This window comes from Trachypithecus francoisi, unplaced genomic scaffold (assembly GCF_009764315.1).
Source record: "Trachypithecus francoisi isolate TF-2019V2 unplaced genomic scaffold, Tfra_2.0 Contig01579, whole genome shotgun sequence".
In the NCBI taxonomy this organism is placed as follows: domain Eukaryota; kingdom Metazoa; phylum Chordata; class Mammalia; order Primates; family Cercopithecidae; genus Trachypithecus; species Trachypithecus francoisi.
The window spans coordinates 15,535,181-15,559,930 of NW_022681442.1; the positions used below are offsets into that span (position 1 = coordinate 15,535,181).

Genomic DNA, 24,750 nt, shown 5'->3' on the forward strand with positions numbered 1-24,750 from the left:
TAAATAATAGCATTATCTAAACCATCTTCTATTCTTCAGGGACCTCCTTTTGTGAAACTCCAAAAATGTCTTCTAAAATCTTCCTAACGCTATCTTATTCTGTGAGCAACTCAGACTGTCATATCATTATTTGATACTGTAGAAGAGAAGGAAATTTCAGATGATTTCAATAACTATTTCTGTTATTGTACTATTTCTAATTTCTCATTTTAGTTCACAGATAATTTCCATTTAAATATCTTCTATATATACATTAGTTATAGAAATAAGTGCTGATATTTTGATACTTCTTAACTTTTTTCTCTTAAAAACTGTTTTTTGCAATTTTAGTGTTAATATCTATGTAATATTGGGTTTAAACGACTTCTTTTTATGTGTATTGACTAGAAGAGCTCCTGCTTTCATTAATGGTTCCATCTAATGCTGTGAAGGTGACTGTTGTAAAAGACACAGTAAAAATGAATCCAGATTTTGGTTAACCAGGCAAGGTCATTTCGAGGGACAGCTTAAATCTATTCCATGCACTTTTGGGCTCCCCTTCTCCTTATACAAATTCCACCTGGGGGCCTTTAGCAAATGAGTCTCAAGCCAGATCTGGCTAGATGGGGTCTTGTGCCTCTTAGATTCTGGGTGTCTGTAACACAGGTAAACAATTATGTTATTCCCCAGCAGGGGATGGGTGACTGTCTCACAATTACAGTCATATTACTCCCTCTCGCTCACAACCAGTCATTTGCCATTTCTTTGGAGGTGCTTGTACTAGCTCTGGCTTTCCCAGTCTGAGTTCCATGAGTAGCAGCAACGATGACAGAGGTGAGGACAGAACACATTTTACCACAACTTCACGTGCCTGATATGATCAGAATAAACTGGTAAGGCAGAGTTTAGAGTGACCTGCTGGACATCCATGAAGGTGAAAATAAAAAGAGCTCAAAATATGTTTGTTTACAAAATCATGAGTCTAACATAACATGGGCATGGAATAGTGGGGAATAATGTGACAAGAATGCTGTCCATGAGTCTAATTTTGAGTTGTTAGGAAGGATGAGACTGGACTTCAATGACAAGAGGATACTAGGGGACACAGGCAGGTGAGCAGACTCTTAAAACAATGATACATTTCAATTTATAGGGTTTTGGAGTGAATATGTCCCCCCCAAATCCATATGTTGAAATCTTAGCCCACATGTGATGATATTAGTAGGCGGTGCCTTTTGGTGGTGATTAGGTCATGAGGGTGGAGCCCTCATGTATAGGATTTGTGCCCTTATAAAAGAGATTGCAGAGAGCTTTCTCACTGCTTTCCATCGTGTGACAACACAGCAAGAAGACAGTATCCACGAATCAGCAAGAAGGCCCTCACCAGACACCAAATCTTCTAGCACCTTGATCTTGGATGCCTCAGCCTCCACAATTGTGAGAAATAAATGTTTGCTGTTTAAGCCACCAGTGATATTTTTGTTGTAACAGCCCCATGGACTAAGACTATATATATATGTGTGTATGCATATGTACATATGTATACATATATGTATACATAATATTAATTATGTATACACATTCAGTATGGCATCTATAGCACAGAATGTTAATACCTTCATCATCATTTTATCTGAAGAAAACCAGCCAACATTCACTGTGATTTTTAAATGTTTGCACTTTTTGATAGACTTAGTGGGAAATAATTAGACATGTGGGAAGTTTCCAATATGCCTTCTTTACCTATCACTGAGGAACTTTGAGCTGAGATCATAATGAGTAGAGCTATATTAGAAAACATTCTCCATTCTGCTGCACTTCCTCCGGGCTGAGCGAACACACCGCTTCTTACTGAGTATGTTTCATTTAGCATTTCAGCCAGCTTTCCAATTTAGCTAACTTTCAGGTTCTCTTGTCAACTTATTTACTTGCGTGCCCAAGTAGAATTGGAACACCTCTTTTGCATAATCACAATCAGTAGAATTGGAACATCTCTTTTGCATAATCACAATCTGTTGACCCCTTATCTTTTGAAGATCTGATGCACAGACTCAGGGCAATGCTGGTTCCCGCTGGAAATGTGGACCTCAGTGGTGGTATTTCTTCTTTCTATGGGGTTATGTCTGTGAAGTTTTATTGCTGAGTCAGGGCTTTGAGATGGGTTTTATTTATGTCTAGAAGTTTTATTGCTGAATCATTTTAGGCAGTCACAGTCAAGTTCTTAGGTTTGCTAGTTATTTGGAAATATTTTACATCCTTATAATGTGAAAGAATTTGCAGATTCCCACTGCAGATCAGTGGTATTAAACACTAAGGAACATTTATTACCTCTGCCTATCCAAATTCTGTTCATCCCTTCAGACCCAGATCAAGACCCAGCTTCACCAGCAAGCTTCTCTGATTACCAAAGACTGCACTAAAATTTCTCTCCTTCTGAAATTCTTTAGCACCTAAAGCCCATACTACATAATTCGACCTCTGGAGGTTTTGTTGTTTATTGCTGTTTTAGCAGTTACCACTGAAAAGGGTCTGGCTGTGTGTTTTATCCCCTTTTGTCATTCCCAAATCCCTAACCCCACTACATCTCTACTATATAAATACTTATTGGTTAATTCTAAAAATTCTAATTATTTCTTCAAAGTTACTGAAATAATTGCCCGAAATTATTTAAACTTTTCCTGAGAATTTCTTAACCTTATATTCCACAAGGAATGTAGCTAGCACTACTTCTTGATCTGTACAACTACTTAGAAGGCAAAGAAAAGACACTAAAAAGGCCGGGTGCAGTGGCTCATACCTGTAATCCTAGGACTTTGGGAGGGCAAGACGGGCGGATTACCTGAGGTCAGGAGTTCAAGACCAGCCTGGTTAACATGGTGAAACCCCGTCTGTACTACAAATACAAAAAAATTAGCCGGGTACAGTGGTGCATGCCTGTAATCCCAGTTACTGGGGAGGCTGATGCAAGAGAATCGCTTGAACCTGGGAGGTGGAGGTTGCGGTGAGCTGAGATCGTGCCACTGCACTGCAGCCTGGGCTACAGAGCAAGACTTCATCACACACACACACACACACACACACACACAAAAAGACACTAAAAAATAGATTGCTAGGACACATATCACACAAATCTGAGAATTTTTTTATTCTACAGCAAGGCAACATTTTGAAATGGAGTTTAAACATGATATAAATCTTATTTCTGGGACCTCTTATTTACTATTTTAACAATTATTAGAAATAGAATTTTACAAAAGAAAAGCCAATCAACCAAAGAATACTTGTTAATAATTACAATAGCAGTGACTTTTGTTGCCCCCACTTATTTTGTTACTTGTTAATATGGAAAATGCCAGGTGAGGGAGTGCTGAGCTGACCTGAAATACTGTAGTAAGAATCAAGCCCTGCAGAAAATTTTCACTGGAGCATTATTATGAACAAAATGTGGTTAGCATAAATATCTTAAATATCTGGTGAGCTTTTTCATGGGGTCATTGTTCCTTACAAAATGAACTATGAGAAAAGTAAACAATATTATTTCCTTCAAAATATTAATCACGTATGAGTTTTTACTCCATGGTAAGGATGTTATACATTTAAATAACCTCTCTTATTGAAAACAACACAAACAAAAAACCAAAAACCACTACATAGTGAGCAGACATTTTGCTTACTTTGTCTAATGTAGTCCACATGATCACTCTAAAAGGTGAATATCATGGCCCTGTTTTACAGAGGAAGAAAGTCAGGATCCAGAGAGTGCCCGAGGTAGCACAGCTACTAAACTGGCAGTTAGAGTTAGACGCCATCTCAAAGCCCTGACAAGGTTCAGCTTTGGCAGTGTTGCCACATTTGTGATTTGGACTGTACGACCTCTATGGTTGTATATAGCAGCTCTCTTCACTTGCATTGCAAAAGTGAAAACTTGGAACTTAATTTTTGTACCATACCTAGAGGCAGTTCCTGACAGGGGGCCAATCCTGAGCCTGGTCCTCCTAAGCAAAATAAATACCCAGACAGAAGGAAAAGGGAGATGTTGGAAACACGGATTCAGGGTATCTCAAAGTGGGATACAAATAACTTTCTCTTGGTCAGAGAAAGAGCTCCCAGTAAACAGAAGACCCTGAGCTCCCAAGGCTGCAGCTTGTATCAGCACTGAGACGTCTGGACAGACGCAGAGTAGTTGGGGAGTTGCATGTCTGGCAGTCTACATTGTCGGGATCTTTCTCCTAAAGAAATATTCAAATAAGACTTTCATGAATTCTAATGCATGTGGGGTTAGGCAATGAAAATCAGTACAAAAATAGGATTTGCTTTACAGAAATTTACTGTGCAGCCACGTGCTATAAGCTATATAGTCCGTGAGGCGAGGGAGAGCTGAAATCATAGCATGATGTTCCCTGTCTGTGCAAGTTCACTTGCTTTAAGCGTTCTATTTACAGCCATTTTGCTTCTTTGCCTCTGTGTTGGTGCATGACCAATAGACCGAGACTATTTCAAACAAAAGGTCTCTGAGGGCGAAGGCTATGTAGACTTGACTTGATGTGTGGAACGCAGTCAGAGCCCAACAGGCATTGTAGGAATTTATAATGTTATTTGGGGCTGGTAATTATGATTAGGCTATAGCTTAAATCTGAAGCAATTTGGCAGTAAAGTTGAGACCAAAACATGGAGTCATTGCCTTCCAGCAGTCACAATCCAGTATGTGGTGCATGAGTATGATGCTGCAATTTTAGGGAAGATGACTGCCCTTTAAGATGGTCCATTCAAACTGGAAAGCCTTCTAGACAAATTTGTGAGAAGGAGTTGACTCACCAATGTGCCTGCGAACACTTTCAAACTATACTTTAAATGATTTTTTGCTTTGAACAGATCACTGGCCCAATTCTTCCCTTTCTCTGAGTCTGTAACTTCCACAGAAATCAATGAGAACTGAATATTCAAAAGGGACCAGAGAACAAAGTTGCAGGTTGAATTAATGGGATAAAGGAATGCAGATCTCTTAAAGCCTCTGCAATTAAATTGTGGCCTTATACAATCCTCTAGGGTCATCAGCAATTTGCTGGCCTAGGAAAGCCAGCTGACTTCACTTTCAGAGGTGTCACAATTTATAGCATGCATTTTCTTAGACATTAACGCATGATCCTTTTTAGCTCAAAATCTACCTCCTCACTTTAATCTCTTTAGAACCTGATACCTTGGAGTCTGGGATTTCATTCACTTGTCCTTATCACCAGCTAAGATAATCAATCAAGAGGCAAGACATTCATTTAAGAGTGCACAGCTAAGCACATGTGGATATATTATTTTTCTATGCATATATTAGTTTATGCATCTTATCTATATCTGTACCAACACATGTATTTATATATACCTATGTATGTTAATTATCTGATGTTTTTCCCAACTAGAATCAAAGCTCCAACTGATAAGAACTTTGTCTTATTTAATCATTACATCCTTAGCACTTGGCTTCACTGTAACTGTCAAATATTTTTGATCATCGAGACATTTACAAACATATTTGACTAGATATTCGTAATGCCACAAGAAGAATATTTCAGTAATTCTCTTAAATTTTTTTTTGTCCAAAAAGAAAAACAGTATCACTTACTAACCATATACTGTATTCTAACTTCTTTCCAAATACTTTTCTTTCTCAGTAAATTTTTACAACAGTGGAGTGTGATGTCATATTTTTATATTTTTGTTACAAATAGTTTAGAAATGGAGGTTTAGAGAAATTAAACAACTTTGCCAAGGACACAGAACTAGGAAGGGGCACAGTAGAAGGATGAATCCTCTTCTGACTGCAAAGCCCATACTCATTTCCCTTATCTCATTTCTTAACATTTGAACAATCGGGAAAAGAAGCATACTTATAAAATGGAAAGGTCTCCACCAGTCAACCATAAGAAACAGTGATGACTATGAAGTGGCCTTCAGTATTGGGAAGTACCAAGTAGGTGTCCAGATAAGCTGAAAGGGAATGAAGTGACAGGAAGGAAAGGTCTGGGACTGCCTCACCAGCAGAAATACACCAGGCACCTGGAAGTCCTTGCTGGTTACCTGCTCACTGCTCAGGACAAGACCACTCAAGCTGGGTATGTATGTGGCATTAACCAATCTCCATCTGCCTTGACTCATTTGGTGGCCTATTCCATACAACCAAATCTCTGCTCTTTGGTCAACATGACCTCAGAATCCCATCATTTCCACAGGTGTAATAGACCACACCAGATTTCTTCCTCTCTATCCTATCCTTCTCCAGTGATTTCTATCTTCCCTGATATACCATCTGTATTAGGTCATTTTCACACAACTATGAAGAAATACCTGAGATTGGGTAAATTACAAAGAAAAGAGGTTTAATTGACTCACAGTTCTACATGGCTTGGGAGGCCTCAAGAAACTTACAATCATGGTAGGAGGGGAAGCAAACACGTTCTTCCTCACATGGTAGCAGGAGAGAGAAGTGCCAAGTGAAGCAGGGAAAACCCCTTATAAAACCATCAGATCTCCTGAGAACTCACTATCACAAGAACAGCATGGGGGAACTTCCTCATGATCCAATCACCTCCCACAAAGTCCCTCCCCGAAAACGTGGGGATTATAATTTGTGTTACAATTCAAGATGAGATTTGGGTGGGGACACAGGGCTAGGTCATATCACCACCCCTCCCAATATCTTCATGAAGTGTTTCAAATGCTAACCACATTCCCAATTTGTACTTATTCCCAAAACCTACATCAGGGTAGGTTGAGATGCCCCCAGTCACAGTTTGGGGGCATCCATAAGCAGTCTGGATAGCCCCAAAGGCTGTGAGCCATGCATTGTGACTCCATCCATGCTTTCTGCACCGGCTGACATTGTCCTACACTCTGGAGGCTGCTTCTATTGTCCTTAACTAAACATGTGAGCAGTGCTGGGAGGCACAGCATCGTGTAACTGGAAGCTGAAAGCCATCTATGAGTTAGAGGCAGTAGTAGTAATAAAACCTACCATGTACTGTTTCCTCTGTGCCAGGTATTGCACAGATGATCAAATGAAATAATCCAAATAAAAGCTCACCACCCCAGGAGGCAGAAGCTGCTATCCCCATTTTATAGTTGAGGAAACTGTAGATTTACAGTAGTTAAGCACTTTGACTAAAGGTTTGCAACTGGTATGTGACAAAACTGGGCTTTGAATCAGGTCTTCTGGTCCTAGAGCTAGTCCTTTGCCATAGTGCTACCCTGCAGGGGTCTGGGTGATTTTTGGAGCCACCTTTGGGGGCTGGTGTGGATGGGGATGATCAAAGGACTCAGGACTGTGTTGGTGGAGGACATCTGCATAATTAGGCAATTGGAATGTTTAAGATACTGAGGGCAGCTGGGGATATGAATGTTCTGTATGTGAAAAAGAATGAAAATGTGTAATCAGTTAAAATATTGCTTTAGACACATACTGCAATTTAGTTCATAAAATACTTTTGCAGCCTGTTATCCATCCCACTAATAGTTTTTTCTCTCCAGTGCCTGCATTCTATGCTACCAGCAGCAGCTGCCCCAGCTTCTTTACTGCATCAAAGTTTTCATACACATGATCTCACAATTTGTCTGCTGAGGTAGGTGTAGGGGACACTGGGGGAAATTGGGAGCTCCGGGCAGTCTAGTGGCTTTGCCATGGCCACACGGTTAGGAAGTGGTGGCAGCCAGGTCTGGTCCTCAGTCCCATGCTCTCTTCCTGACTTGTGTGGAGGAAGACCCTTGTCACTTCACCATTGCCACCATAGGAAGAGTGATGACATTCTCTCAAGATTTCAGGAGAATTAATTGTGGTTGACATTTTGTGACATCCTTAAGTATTCTTTGCATTATTATGATACAGCACAGAGCTTTGTGATAATTCATGGAATTTTTTTTTTAACCATTCATCTAAGCTGTCAATTTTCTACTTTTATAAATCAGTTGTGTTGAGCATTTCTGTTTTGAGTATTTGACCAAATTTCGAATTATTTCCTTAAGGAAATTCCTAAAAATGAAATGACTGAACCTGAATATGAACTCTTTTGAAGCCCTTGATACATAGCTCCAGTTGCTTTTACCGAAAGACCTATCACACTGTTCCTCCACCAGCAGTATTTAAAATGTGCCTATTTCATCACATGCACACACACACACAAAGATATACATATGTATTTCACTAATTTGACAGGTGAAGATTATTGTTTTAATATCGATTTTATGGACTACTAGTTAGACGACATTTTGATTAGTCATTAGTTTGTTTATCAAGTTTATATTTTGTCCCTTCATTGTATAGATATGTTAATTTCCTTCATTGATTTCTGTGAGCTTTTCCTATCATCAACAATCAATGGTTTATCATTTGTTTGTAGTATTTCCCTGGATTTCCCCCTTGCTTTGGCGGCAGTGTTGTATCTTCATTATTGATGATGACTTCTAGAACTAGGCTGCCCTGTCTCCTGTAGTTCTTCCCCCCAAATGCTTCTCGATGTCCCAATGTGTGGGAAGCTGTTTAAGCCACAAGCCTGAGATTCAATCATTGAAGAGTCTTGTGTTAGTACACGGTGTAGTGGTGAGAAACATAGTACATAAAGGAAGCACATCATACAGGGTTCTATTAAGGTATGCAGATGCAGGAAATGAATCATAAACCATGACTTTCCAGGCTTCAAACTTTCCAAATGGGACTACAGGCACGCACCACCATGCTCGGCTAGTGTTTTGTGTTTATACAAAAATGGCAGCTGCCTGCTAAGGGCTTGGTGGAGGATGAATAGATGGATGACTACACTCTTCTCTCCTGATTGCCATGCCCACTGGCTCTGTAACTTTAGACAAGTCAATTGCCTCAACTGATGAAATCGGGCCTCAATTTCATGATCTATAAAATGGGTTTTAGCCAGGTGCGGTGGCTCACGCCTTTAATCCCAGCACTTTGGGAAGCCGAGGTGGGTGGACCACCTGAGGAGTTCGGGACCAGCCTGGCCAACATGGTGAAATCCTATCTCTACTAAAAATACAAAATATTAGCTGGGCATGGTGCTGGGCACCTGTAATCCCAGCTGCTCGGGAGGCTGAGGCAGGAGAATTGCTTGAACACAGGAGGTTGCAGAGAGCCAAGATTGAGCCATTGCCCCCCAGCCTGGGCAACAAGAGTGAAACTCCATCTTGAGAATAAATAAATAAATAAATAAATAAATAAAATAGGTTTTAGGCTGGGCATGGTGGCTCACGTCTGTAATCCTAGCACTTTCGGAGGCTGAGGCAGTCAGATTGCCTGAGCTCAGGAGTTTGAGACCAGCCCGGGCAACACAGAGGAACCCCGTATCCACTATAAATACAAAAAAATTAGCCGAGCATGGTAGTGTGTGCCTGTAGTCCCAGCAAAGGCTGAGGCATGAGAATCGTTAGAACCTGGGAGGCAGAGGTTGCAGGGAGCTGAGATTGCACCATTGCACTCCAGCCTCGGCGACAAAGTGAGACTCTGTCTCCAATATAAATAAATAAATAAATAAATAAAATAAAATGAGTTTTACACTGGGTTGTTGCCAAGATCCACTGAGATAACGAATATGAAAACAACTTGTAAACTAGAAAGCAAAAAAGGAAATGTCAGTCATGCATTTTAGTAGAAGTTTTGCTGTAGTTATTTACTATCTTATAGGAAAAAAATGTTGGCAGGCAGGATGAGAAGTTAGGATTTTTCTCAGAGGGTTACTCTCATTTCTTTGTGTGCCTGTCTCCCTGCTATGGTGTACATTCAAATGCCTCTAAAAGGCAGGCACCGTAGTCATTTAACTTGATTTCTATGGTGACCAGCACAACCCAGTGACTGAAATATTTTCACGAAAAGTCTGCAGGAAAATTCTGTTCTACACACATATATATCTTGTATAGTCCATTAAAGGTTAGCATAAAATATTAATGAATGGCCTTTCCTTGCTTGTGTTGGGCGTGGCAGCCGCTAGGAAGAGCTTCACAGATGGGCTGCTGAGCACGGACAATGGGCAGGAACTGCCTGGTGAGCACATAAGGATGGTGGGGGGTGGCTCAGTTACTGGAACAGCATGTATAGTGGTCAGGAGGTGTGACAGGGTGACAGGGCATGGCCTGGGTCCCAGAAGGCTTCTCTGAGATGGGGAGACAGATGCTGACAAAAACCACCTATCAAAAATTCATCCACTTAGAACAGTCAAATTGAGTGCCCTTGACACAGCATTTAAGAAGTAAAAGAGGTCTATGTAATGGGTATCACGACCAAGAGTGCGGCTGAGAATGTGGTAACAGCAGCCTCTCTGCTGACCTTGTGGCTTTCACTCATGTGGGTTTAGTTATTCTTCCTCCATATGGAGGTGACTTGGGGAGGATGTAATGTCAATGGCCCTTCTCAGGTTGGTTTCAGTTGCTTTCTTACCACCTAGTGGTGCTAAGGGATCAGGTGAATAAAAAGTGGAACCCTTCCGGAGTGCCAAGCCCTGTCCAGAGGTGAGAGTTCTCATGGTCTTCTCCTCCTCCACTCCTCCCCAAATCAGGTTGCAACATGCCTAGTAACAGCCAACTTTCAATTTATTTAGTTACTCCTAATGCCCATTGAGTAAAATGAGGACTCAGTTATTTGTGGGTATCCCATTTACTTTAGGGAACATAAGATTTAATAATGCCAAAAACATCCTTCTGTCTAGGAATCACTGACTGCTAGAAAGTAATCTCTGATTAACTATATGTTGTAAAAGGAAACACACATTTAATCTGAATTTAAACATATTCAGTATATGTCCTCCCCTTTTTCAAGGCATGATAATTCTCCTTGGGAGTTCTAGAAATATCTCTCTAACATTGACTGGCATTTGTCCTCCCATCACATTATCAAAGTGGAAAAAAACCAAAAAAACCAAAAAAACATGAAGCTAACCTGAAGTCGTGTCCTGTCTTCAGTATGTCTGGCGCCTGGCAAGCATATCTGGTTTGGGGAGGGTGAGATGCAGTAGAAGCAATGGAAGACGAAGCTGGAAGGTCAGGATGGGATCTGATTTGGAAGAGCCCTGGATCTATGCTGAGGAGTTTAGCCTGTTTCTTATAGGGGCTTCGTCTTAGCCTCGATGGCAGTTTAAAACTCAAATGAAATACTGAATCCTGAGTACAGTGTGAAGTGGAAAAGCTGCCACGATTTGCATTTAATCTATAAAGAAACTGACGCATACAGAGATTAAGGAATATGCGGAGGAGGATATCACAGCTGCTAAGTGGCAGATCTGAGTCTGACAAGTCTATGCTACTGTGCTTCTTGTACCTTTAACTGACAGGGCACGAGGAGGAAGGGGAGGGGGATTGCACCCAGGGAGAGAGAGAAAACAAGTTCACTACAGCCATTTACATTATTATTTCACACAAAGTCTTGAATGAATTCCTTGCATGTGGCAATTCTCTAAAGAATATATGTCTATTTTCTGAATAAATAGTAGTGAAAACCCAGAGGTAAAGATGGAACATAAAAATGACGGGGGTGTGCAGGCATGATGTGCGCACATGTGCCTGCATACACTGCTCTGCCCACCAAGGGTCTACCGCACAGGGCATTATTACCAAGAGAATCAAAGGGAGGTAGTGAATCATACATTCCCTGTTATTAGGTTTAAGAAAAAAGTAATGAGTAGGAAGAGAGGCAGCAGTAACTTTAGAAGCAGAATGTAAGGTGCATTAGGGAACCAGTAGCAGGAGCAGAGTAAGATGAACCGAATATACCTCTGAGAATCACCAACAGTGTGTGCTAGGCAGCAGCTTAGGTGCCCTGAGAAATCTATTCTTACTAGATTTTGCCACGTGCCTCTGTGGCAGGCAAAATAATGGCCCCTCAAGGATGCACATGTACTAAGCCTTGGAATTTCTACATGGCAACAGGGACTTTACAAAAGTGACTAAAAGAAGGCCCTTCCGATGGAGAGATTATCCTGGACTACCTAGGTGGGACCAATGTCATCATAAGCATTCTTCAAAGTGGAAGAAGGAGGCAGAAGAGGAGGTCAGAGGGGTGCAGGGTGAGAAATCGACCAACCAGATCCTGCTAGTTTAGAAGATGCAGGAAGGTGGGCATGAACTAGGGAATGCAGGCAGCCTTGAAAAGCTGGAAAAAGGTAAGGAAACAGATTCTTCCCCAGAGTCCCCAGAAAAAAAAATGAAGCTTTGCAGATCCCTTTTAGACTTCTGACCTCCAGAACTGTAAGGTAATGCATTTTTGTTATGTTTGGAGCTGCCTAGGTCATGGTAATTTGCTAGGGCTTCCTATATGCTCAGAATTGTACTCCATGGAGAGGAGTCAAGGAATATTCAAAATCAAGCAAGCGGCCAAAGGGTTCTGGTCTTATGTGTTCACGGAATCTACATTTCCTCTTCTCTGCTGTTTCTTGTAGGAAGTAGAGCTCAAAATGACCAAATCAGAAAAACGAGAATTAGAAATAATCCAGGAATTTGCATGGTAATGGGTAGGAAAAAGAACTATTACTTTTAAGAAGTTGATTACCTATAAAACTCATAAATAAGACAGTGTATGCTTTCTTCTTTGCCTTATTCAGTATACCTAGTACGTACAGAGAAGTAGGTAGGCAGCTTGCTGGTTAGTTTGTCAAGGATTAAAACGAAGTAAATCCTAACAAGGCCTTTAAGACCTTCATCAGCTCTTCTACATGTCATGTCAGAGTAAAAGGTACTCACATTAAATATAACATTTTATTATAAAATAGTTTTAAAGTTTTTTATAATTTTATTTTAAAATATTTGCTATAAGTATCTTATATAATGTATGATAGGTGACGATTATTCTGCAATGATCCTGCTTACTTGGGAATTCTAATGAAGTGAGCAATTAAACATACAGACTACAAGTGTTTTGAAACGTGTATGAAAACTACACTTAATAATGTGGGCATTATATTACATGTTGTAGCTATTAAATTAAGGGATTTCTTAATTTTAATTTTGCTGCTTTCTTATTTTGGAGTAAAAATTTTGTTTTCATTCTCAAAGATGTTCATAGGCCCATGGCCTTTTGCTCCTAGTGCTTGATGGATAAAGTAGTCCTGTGAGATGAAATAGCAAAAAAAAAATAGCCTGCAACGAACTGAGCTCAACTGTATGAATGAGCACATACCGAAAGGGAAGAGTTAAGGTTACCATAGAAACTGTAATACAAAAATTCTGGAGCTAAATTATTACCAATCCAATCAGCTTGCTACCACAGCTTCCTTTTTGATGATGATAAGCATTGTCATTAACGGGAGGCAGAATGGTACAAGGATCAAGAGAATGGACATTAAAGCAAGGCAATAATGAGCTCCAAGCCGGACTCTACCACTTAGAAGATGTGTAACTTTGGCCAGGTCACTTGGACTCTCTAGACCTCAAATTCCTCATCTAGGAAACGGGGATAGTAACAGTACAGGTTGAGCATCCCTAATCTGAAAATTCAAAATCCAAAATGCTTCAAAATCTAAAACCTTTGAGTGCTGACTTGACACTCAAAGATCATATTTAAAGGGAATGCTCATTGAAGCATTTCGGATTTTGAATTCCTTGATAAGGGATATTCAACCTGTACCAACCTCAGGGGATTATAAGGATTAAGTGAGTTAATATTTACAAAGCACTGGTACATAGTTAGTAGTTTTATATATATGTTTCTGATTTTTTAAAAAAAGTATTTGTTCAAAATTTACAAAGTTCAACTATATGGCCTTCACTGTAAAGATGAAGTCTAAGATATAATCCTGTACTCTAGGCACTGAAATTCTAGGGGGAGGCATGTACTGGAATCCAGGTATGAATAAAGTAATATGAAAACTTTGAAGAAAGTAGTCAGTTCTAATAATGAAAACTGTTTAACCCACTTACAGTTAAAATTGTTTAATTAAAATATATCCAAATATTGAAAAATGAAATTAATCAGCAGATTTACTAAATGTCTATTTTGTCTGTAGGCCTGTGTAATCTACTGTGATTGTTTTGAATAAAGGCATTTGTTAAGAGAGGAGGAAAACAAGACAGAGAGCCTGCTCTGTGCCAGGGCCTTTTAAGATTTTCTTACTGAACTTTCTCAGTCCTGCAACAAACTTTGAGGTATGTATAATCATTCCCATTTTACGAAATAGTTACCTGGGTCTAAAATATGTTAAGGCAGACAGAAATCTGAATCCAGACAAAATTCTCACCCTCAAAGCCAAATTTACTTTCGCCAAGCCAGTGTTTTCAAACTTTATTAGCAGAAACCTAGCTTTAAAATAAAAGAATGCACTGTTAAATGTATTATTTTATTAGTGTAAATATAAGTTATGTTTATAGTTTTTAAAACACAATCATAACAGTAAATATTTACTTGTTGTAAAGTCAATCAATGAGAATAATGTGGGTATAGTGATTAACATAGAAATTGGAAATCAAAGGTTATGGAAGTTAGTCACCGTTATGCTAGTCTCAGAGCTTGATTTATTTTTTTGTTATTGTTACATAGTATTAAGAAAACCCTGCATCACACAGTTGTAAATTTTAAAAGAGTTCACCCTATAAACCAGGCTATTCTTCAACTAAGCTGATATAGAGGCTTGAATGACATGAGTAGGAATTAACTTCTATTAAATTCTATTTCATAAAAACAATTATTTATCAAGTCCCTCCTTTATGTTAGGCGTGGGGCTGGATGCCAGGGATTCCATGTTGCTCATGACAGATATGGTTCTTGGCCTCCAGATAAGTGCTTTGAAAGAGGAATAACCAGGTCAAGAACATTTACTGGAGTAGACCATTTTCAAGAACATTTACTGGACCAGACCATTTTCAAGAACACTCACTGGAGTTGACCATTTACACGGATGGCTTTTTCCCATAAATATAAATATAGGGTCTAGTTAACCGCTTACAGAAAGATTTCTTTCAGTTGAATTTATATTCACAGGTCATAGATTCTTGGCATCAAGTATAGCCTGACTGGAATTATTGGAAGACTAAAACCAGCCAGGCACAGTGGCTCAGGCCTGTAATTCCCGTACTTGGGAGGTTGAGGTAGGTGGATCACTTGAGCCCAGGAGTTTGAGACCAACCTGGGCAACATAGGAAGACACTGCCTCTACAAAACTTAAAAAAAAAAATTAGCTGGGTGTGGTGGTAAAGGCCTATGGTCCCAGCTACTTGGGAGGCTGAGGTAGGAGGATCACTTGAGCCTGGCAGGTTGAGGTTGCAGTGAGCCATGATTGTACCACTGTACTCTAGCCTGGGTGACAGAGTAGGATCCTGTCTTCAAAGGAAAAATAGACTAAAACCAATATTTTCTCCCTCTACTCTCCTTCATTCACTTAGCACTCAATCTCTGCTACAGTTTTAGTAACCCTGGGCACTAGACTAATTACTTTAGTAGCTGGGGACTAGCTCACTTTCTCGTTTGGGTAAGTGCCAGGCCAATAATAATCTTGAGATTTTTAAGGATTTATTTTGAACTCTTTCAGACTTCAGCTGTAATTTATGAAGCACTGAAGGGACTACATCCATGCGAGTGACAGAAACTCCAGGCTGAAACTGCTCAAGCAATCCTAATTCATCCTATGTATCAATAACTCCAGTACCTGGCACTTAGCAATATCAAAAATTGGAGAGAATAAACTGTGGGTATATATTTTTAAAATTTAGCTCACTAGGACAAGAGAATCTGATGGCAGACTTGATGTTCTTTGGACTTTAATTTGTAAAGTGATTGAATATTTGGACTTAAATTTCTCTCCAGGAATTTGAAAATGGTAGGGAGTTTGTATTCAAACTTAGGGCATCTTTATGTTGACAGTCGATTAAGTATCTTAGCTTAATCAGGTTGTTTGATCTCTACAACCTGTTATGCTGTCTTTTAGAAACATGACTATATATAATTTGAAATGGGGAATAGGAAATAGATTTTGAGCCTCGGCCACAGCATAGTCTTGGAGCTAATTTCATGGATGTACAAGGTGTCATTAATCTCAGAGCTTGTGAGGGGGAAATCTACACTGTCTATAGTGATCCCATGGTGACTTCCAAAGCAGCATTAGTTGGCACTGGGAGAAGGGCCAGTAGGAGTAAGACTGTCAAGACAGGTGACCTTGACAGGTTACTGATCTCTTTTCCTGAAGGCAACAGCCACACTGCAGGTGGGAAAACAAACAGCTAAGAGTGGTGGCCTAAAAAGGTGCTAATCAGATTTCCTGTGAAGGTGAACACAGTTGACTCAAAACCCAAATGTCACCCCTCTGGATCCAGCACCATGTGCAGTGCTGCCAGATTCTTCCAGGATGGTCCCAGCCAGTGCTGAGCTTGGTGGGAGTAAGGGTAAAGGTCCATTCCTGCCTGATGTGGAACTTCGCTGGCAGGTGATTGGCTTGAGGACTTTCCATTGGTCTTTTCAAAACTTTCTTAGGACTGCACCATGGTACCCAATCATTGTTCCTTCCTTTAGCCTTCCCCCTACTGCCTCCCACAGGTGCCAGACTTACATCCTGGTCTGAGGCTGCCCTTACTTACTCATGCTTCCTCCCTATACCCTTCATAGGCATGTCCCCCAATAAAGCTCTTGCACATTTCACCTCATCTTGGTGTCAGCTTCTCAGAGGTCCTGAACTAACACACTAAAAAATCTTAGGGGGATGAAAGGATTTTTAAAATGCAAAGTTAAAATGAAATGCTTATGGGATCTCCTCGCCATTACCTTCTCCTTCTCCTCCAGCCCAAGTTCCTCTGGATACATTTTGCAAACCACTTCACAACATAGGAAGTATGGAGGAAAATGGGTTTTACTGTGAGAAGAAAAATATAGATGATTCTTTAGGAAATTCTGATGAGAGGAGATGAAGGCTGAATTGGATCCCAAGACAGGATAAAGTATTAAAGGTGATAAATATAAGACAGGAAAAGTCACACTTTAAGCTGAACAAAGAACTCTGGCTAAAGGATTTGAATCTCTTTTGGCTCTAAGGAAAGTCGCAGGTAAGGTTCTGAAGCAGGGAGTTTGTCATAGTTAAGAAAGGAAGCAATTAAAGTGAGAAAGTATCTCAGAAGCATTTTCCAGGTCAGTATGAATAGTAACAACATTCCAGAGATAGTGCTAACCAGACAGGGGGAGGGAGAGACTGCAGGCAAAATATAATGTTCCTGAGCCTGATTTAAGCAGCTAAAGCAAAGTCCAGGCCAGGGAAATGGAGGACAGCGGCAAGATACCACGGGGAGGTTTGTTGCTCAGAAGACTGCTTGCATTTTTGAAGTACATTTTCAAAGGGTAAAAAGCAATTTGAACTTAGCACCCACCAGATGCAAAATGAATATATCAATATTTTAAAACAATATACAGCATGGAGAGCTAGTCACACTTTAAATAATTCATTCCCTGGTAATTAACCCAAGAATGATATGATAAAAGAGAAACTTCCCCAGTTTGTGTCAGATTACGTATGTTTAAAATTGAAAACTTTCATAAGGTACACAAGGGGGCCAAGGGGATCACAGACTCAGAGGCTATCCTGAAAAGTCAGAAGCAGTCTCCAGATTTTGATAGACTTCTGGAAAGATGTGTCAAAAGATCAGCTTGACATGGACAGCTGGTCTCCCTTGAAAATTAAGTTTCTGTGTACAGAGTTCTTCAGGTATCCAATTTCTACTCTCACTTCTGCTTCCAAAAGCAGGTCTCACAGGACTCCACTGCAGCAAAGACCTGTCAAATCCCCCCGTCGCTTTTCATTGCTGAGTTCCTCCTGTACGTTGTGTCATTCGTGTTAAAATAACAAATTCACATCCAACTGATTTTTGAAGGAAGGAACTGCCTCCAAATTATTCACTGATTTTCCTCAATATACAAACAAGCAGAAAGCGTAGGGGGAAAACACATTTGTGAATTGAGCTATTTGCTTTTTGTGTAGCTTCTGTCATCAAAAACATGGGGACATTCACTCCGGACTCTGCTGTTTTCACTTTCTAATATGAGGTCTCCACTCATCTCCAGGCAAGTATTTCCCTTCCATTAATGTTAATGGAAGTCACTCTGGTGTATCAAGGGGAGAATAGATCCCTTTGTCTTTTTAATTAGTCCTATAAAAAATAAATGAATGCACTATGTGAGTTCTATCGAGAAATAAATTTTGGCCATCCACACTATGCTGCCTTTAAAAAAACTTTTTTTTTTTTTTTAAAGAAGATAATATGTAGCTTCCTGGTTGGACACTAGCTAGGAACCAAACACATAAAAAAGTACATCAAGATTAAAGGGATAATAGGTAATTTTGTTCTTTAGGAAGATGATGTTACTAAGTGTGTCTGCAGAGCATGGGGCAGAATACAAAGCACAAGGCGCCTTTTAAGATGAAGCAATTGCAACCGCAATTTAATGGAGGACAAGAAAGCAATTAACAGTGTAAAGTCATTGATGCGAAGGATAGACCTCAGGATTAGAATCTTATTAAAACAAAGGCTGTACAACTTGATTATAACGAGCTAAGTTAAAAGATCTCCAAAACAATCTCAGCATGCAGATGTGAAAAAGAAAACATAATTTACGCTATTATTACATTTTGGGCCCTATAAGGTGTTGGTAGCACTGAGATCTTTCACAGGTCAGTCTCTAACGAACTGGACAGCTGCTGTTCGCAGGACTTAATTCTTCAGGACTGAACTGAGGGGATAGAGAGCATTTTCTCACTATCATGATTATCTAGTCAAATAACGATAGTTCAGAGCATGATGGTTTTTAGCACTGATGTTAGAAACTGTTCTAGAAAAGCAAAGCTTTTTTTTTTCTCCCCCCCTCAGTTCTGTTCCTCTGTGGTGTTTTTATAATAACATCACTAAGACTGTCCTGCCGGTCAGTGTAAAGATAAGCTGTGGTTTGCAATGAACTAATCTGTAATCTTCTGACACTTTCCTTGCTGATTTAATGTTTTAAGATAAAAGCATACAAGGGACAGTGAGAAATGAGACAAAGGGCACCATATTAAATGAAAAAAAAAAAAAAAACCCACTGCCTAAATCCTGCCATCAATTAACAGTTACCATTTTGATTTGTCAACATCTCCAAGATGGAATAAAAATCTGTCTTAAATAGGCCCTTAAGAACAAGTTAAATAATTTTTTTCACTCAAATATGTACTATCTTTTTAATCAAAATAGACTTGAGTGAGGCTCATACTTTCCTTCAAGTTTTAAAGATGAATTTTATATTTTACAAACCATTTAATAAACTCCATACACATATTTCATCAATTGAGACATATTTGCTTCTATTTTTAATAGAACTGTTTCATGTGTCCATGTGGGAGAAAAACGTGACCTAAAGAGATGACTTTTCCCATAAAATTTTTACATAGTAGGACCAAAATATCAATTCATTAACTCTTAAGAGAATGATGACATTAATAGAGTTGTCAATCTATGCTCCTTCCAGCAGTGTGGAGGAGTCCATATCTGTGCCATTATTTCACACTGGCAAGGAAGTGGACTCTCCTACATCATTGTAAATCAGGTGGATGTAAAGTTGTAGCTATAATTTGCATTTCACTGATTACTAGTGAAATTGACTACTAGTCATATATTTACTGACCATTTATTTTTCTTCTTCTGTAAAATGACCCTTCAATCTTTCACTATTTTTTCACTGTACTGCTTTCACTGTACTGCTAGTCTTTTTTATTATTGATTATTATAGGTGCTCTTCATATATTTTGAATTATCATCCTTTGTTTAATATAGCTGAGGCAGTATAGTGTAATGATGGAGTGATTAAAATAACAGAGTTTGAAGCCAGTCAGCCTGGGTTCAAATTCCAGCTCTGCTACTTCCTAACTACGTGGGCATGAGCAAGTTCCCTAACTTCTTTGTGCCTCAGTGCTATCTACAAAATGGGGATGACAATACCACTTGTCTCATGGGTTTGTTGTGAAATTAGCTGCATTAATAGATGTAAAAGCTTAGTATAGCATCTGACACATAATAAGCACTCAAAAATAATTAAATATTATTATTTGCCTTTTGCAGGTTTTAAAAATATTATCTCCTGTTTTGTAGCTTATCTTCTAAACTTTTTAAGTGAAATCTTTTGATGAACAGAAGTTCTCAACTTCAGTGTAGTTGAATTAATTTTTTCATGGTTTGAGATTTATATTAAAGAAATCTTTCTCTTCCTTTAAAGTCATTAAGATCTTTTGTAGACTATCTTCTAAATGTTTTATGATATTACCTTTCATATTAAAATTTTAAGCCAAGAGGCATTAATTTGTGAGTTATAATGGGAAGTACGGGCCCAATTTCTCTTTTTTAAAAAACATGGACAAGCAATTTTCCAGCACAATTTATTGGAAACTGTTTCTTTCCAACTTGTCTACAATGCCAACTACATCATGAATCAAGTTTCTGGATATGTGTAGACTCTCCACTTTTTAAAATTGGTTCATATACTTGTATTATGCCAGTAGCACATTGCCTTAATTAGTATAGCTTTACAATAATTCCTGAAATCCTGAGAAGCAAATCTTTGCTCTTTGATCTTCATTTTCAGGAGTGCCTTGGCTAGTCTTGGCTCTATAATCAAGTTTTTATGAGATGAAGATATTTACTTTTTTGAGGGTGAAAAATTATTCTGGTGGAATCATTTTATGTTCTATATGGCTCTTGAGATCCTTTTAACCATCGGTCATGAAGAAATATTAATTTCTTTTTACAAAGATGATTTGTTACAGGAAATCAAGAATATAGGAAACTGGAAAATCTAGAGTAAAATCTGTCCCAAGTCCAGCGTCTCAAGACAATCACTATTAACAATTTTGCATATCTAACAGGCTTTTCTTTAATACATCTAGCTATATGGAGGTATATTAATATGCAACATTTTACTTTAAAAGTTTTATATAATGGCCCTGCCACAGTGGCTCACACCTGTAATCCCAGCACTTAGGGAGGCTGAGGTGAGCGCATCACTTGAGGTCGCGAGTTCGAGACCAGCCTGGCCAACGTGGAGAAACCCTGTCTCTACTAAAAATACAAAATTAGCTGGGCGTGGTGTTGTATGCCTGTAATCCCAGCTGCTTGGTAGGCTGAGGCAGGAGAATTGCTTGAACCTGGGAGGTGGACGTTGCGGGGAGCCGAGATCGCACTATTGCCTTCCAGTCTGGGCAATAAGAGTGAAACTCCGTTTCAGTTAAAAAAAAAAAAAGTTTCAAGTTATGTATTCTGTTTTGCTGCTTATTGTTTTCCTCCACTCAGCCATACAATGTAGAGATCTTTTCATGTCAGTGAAAATTGCCATATTTTAAACAATTTTAAAAATTAGTCAGGTTTGCTACGATAACAAACCTAACAATTTCAGTGACTTGTAACTACAAGTATTGATTTCTTGTTTACACAACATATCAGGGGTTGGTCATTCATTACGGTTCTGCTTCATGTGCTGTCTCATTCCAGGATTCAGGTGGTCCCTGTTTAGGACAGAGGTAGAGTGTGGAACAGCAGAATGGAGACCTGTTATAGCCTTAAGGTCTCCTAGACAAGGTGTGTGTCACCTCCACTCATATGTGTTTGGCCAAAAGGAAACACATGCTCGGCCCCACATTAACAGGCTGGGCCAGTGCAATGCTCATACAGCAGCACTGCCAGGCACACAGGAGAGCATGGGGTAGACACTCCTGTCTCGGAGACGGGAAAGCCCACGCAGGGGCAGCAGAACAGCCTGCCACAATGATGGCCTGGAAGGCTTTCACTGCACAAATCACGTGGTGCGAACTGGATTTTGAAAGCTAAATTTGGTATTTGATTAATTAATTTTAAAGTAAATTTGTCAATAGGAAACTAAGAAAAGGAAGTGAATAGACAATTCACATACATACATACCCATCAAATAAAAAAAAGGGGGCCGGGCAAAGTGGTTAATGCCTGTAATCCCAGCACTTTGGGAAGCCAAGGATGGTCTCGATCAAGACATCCTGGCCAACATGGTGAAACCTGTCTCTACTAAAAATACAAAAATTAGCTGGGCGTGGTGGTGCGTGCCTGTAGTCCCAGCTACTTGGGAGGCTGAGGCAGGAGAATCGCTTGAACCTGGGAGGCGGAGGTTGCAGTGAGCTGAGAGCACGCCATTGCACTCCAGCCAGGTAACAGAGTGAGACTCTGTCTCACAAAAAACAAAGAAAAAAGAAAAAAAAAAGTAACGACCTATTTGAGAATATATTTAATGTTGCTAATAATTTTAAAGAAATGCAAGTTATGACTAACAAGAACAATCACTTATGACATATTAGATAAACAAAGAAGAAACAAATTTATGATATCCAGAGTTGGCAAAAGTGTTGGTTATATATATGATCCACATTGTGTTTTCTTTTACATTTTAGTTTAAAAATCCGGGGACTGCATCCTCAAATTTCAATTTTCAACTTCTCTTCCACAAAAATCTGGCAGCCTGGGCTCATCATTCCCTACTGGTAACAAATAGTTGGAGCAGAGAGTGCCTGTCCCTTTGTGAGGACACTCTTCCATTCTCTATGATCCCATCCCTCCCTATTGTCTTCCACCTGAACCATTCCTTCATTTAACTAGCTCCATGATCCCCAAGCATTTAAGCTTTGTATGTCTGCATAGATCAACTGTCTCTCCTTCCGATTCACATTTAAAATACTTCAATTTTCATTAGGATCAAAAAAGCTGAAATCAATACCCTTGAATACTTCTTCAAATATCTTTAATTCCTAAGAGGGGTTGCTAGATAAAGTACCTTCCAAATTTAGATTAAAAATTACCCCACTGTCCCTGCAACAATGCATGAGCATGCCCATTTTATCAGATACTGTCAACATATGATATTATGGATTTGTTTCATCTTTAATCATAAATGATAATTCACTATAGTCATAACTTACATTTCTTCACTTATTAGAAAGATTGAATATATTTTCAAGTTCACATAGGTCACTCCTATTGCTTTCTTTGGGGTGTATGTATGTATATATGTATAATTGCCCATTCACTTCCTTTGCCTAGTTTCCTATTGGCACATTAAAAAAATTAGATAATCAGGACTCTTTATGTTAGGGATACTGATTCTAAGTGATATAAATAGTGTGCTACTTTGATTTAGTCTTTCACTGAGGTTTTGGTTATAGGATTTATGTGTCAGTGTTGCAGTCACCAGCGATTAGTCTTTTTCTTTGTGGGTCCTCCTTATTACGAGTTTCTAAAAACGTTTATTCATATTTCGATCTTATGTATTTATGTATGCCTTTTTATAGTACACTATTTTATCTATCTGGAACTTAATATAAAGAGTAATGGTTGAATTCATATTTTTTAAACAGCTTCTAGCCAACTCTCCCCATACTATTATTGAAAAGTCATCCTTCCTCCATTTATTTTATATTCTTTATTATGGCGCTAAATTACCACATATATTTGAGTCTATTTCTGTATTCTTTTTCTTTTTAACTAATTTGCGTAGTGAGGCCAAGGCCCATATTGTTTTAATCTCTATAGTTTTATGTTTTAATATCTGGGATAATTATTCATGCTCCATTAGACTTTTCATTATTATTTTTTCCAGACTTTTACCAGATATTTTTATACCTTTATTGTCTTGAATAAACTATATCACCATTTTTTCAAGGCATCGTTTTACTGCGCTATCTTTGTCGGGTTTTGCATTCTATAATAAAAGTGTAACTATTTACACTTGCTTCGGAAAACATTGAGTTTTTTCTCTATGCTGTGAAACTGTTTAACTAGCACAGGAATTACTGATTTCTTTGAAATATAAAAAAGTGATATCCTTAAATCATTTTGTGATTGTTGGTCACTTTCAGCTTTCCAACTTGTGAATCATCACATACTTTATAATTTAATAGTACAGGCAGAACCATAATCAAAGTATACATATTAGGAAGACAGCACATTACTGAATCTTCATAGAATGGTCAATACGGTTTTATGGTTTTTTAGTAAAATCAATCTGCTGAACGTGTTAGAAGAATTTTACAAACATGGTTTGATGATGATCATGATGATGATGATAACAACAGCGACAACAATACAGAAAACGCTAACGGGGCTCCTTGTACATATCCCCTTCTCTCCTTTTGTATTCCTTTTCTTGGATTACGGCAACCTCATTCACCTGGTAGATCAAATTAGTAAACACAAAGCCATCCTTTCCACATTCATATATTTTCTTTCCCCTGTCTGCTACTATCTTGACTTCTCGTTTGAACCACTTGGCAAATTCCTTGCATCTTTCTAGACCCAGTTCAAGCATCAGCTCCTCTGTGAAGGCCTCCCTGATTCCTCTTCTGTACATCACTCTTGGATACAATTAGGTGTTCCCTCTTTGATTAAGAGTTCTTACACTTTATTGTAATTACTTGTCTAAATGTCTGTCTTTTTCACAGGACATTAGCATCTTTGAACACAGGGCCCACGTCTTACTCACTTTTACATCCCTGGAATTCAGCAATGTCCAGTATTCAGTGGATGTTCCATAACTATTTGCTGAATGCACAAACAAGGTCTGTGGTTTTCCTGAGTGGAGGGGGACAGTGACAGGTAGAAGATGTTTCACTGAGGGTTTGTTAGATGAAGGAGTCATAGTCAAGAGGGAGTAGAAAGTGATTATAAACGTGCTGGAGCTTCCACAAAGCTGGAAATAATGCATTCACACTAGAATGGCAGGATGAGCACAGTCAGTGTGCAACACGCTGCTGTATGCCTAACCCTGCAGCAGCTGAGAGGGTACTA

General features: G+C 39.0%; 1 protein-coding gene and 1 long non-coding RNA gene across 3 annotated transcripts in view; one reads left to right on the forward strand and one right to left on the reverse strand.

Moving 5' to 3' along the window:
• The window catches only part of ATRNL1 (attractin like 1), an 852,984-nt gene that overhangs the window by 28,325 nt on the left and 799,909 nt on the right, over window positions 1–24,750 (reverse strand). The window lies entirely within an intron of this gene.
• LOC117066408 lies at window positions 1,989–16,526 on the forward strand. 2 transcript variants are annotated; one of them, XR_004430327.1, is made up of 6 exons: window positions 1,989–2,075; window positions 5,851–6,083; window positions 7,495–7,586; window positions 13,959–14,097; window positions 14,930–15,036; window positions 15,477–16,526. It is a non-coding gene; the product is annotated as an uncharacterized LOC117066408 (long non-coding RNA). The 2 variants fall into 2 exon arrangements; XR_004430329.1 differs by having other exon boundaries at window positions 1,995–2,075; window positions 5,854–6,083.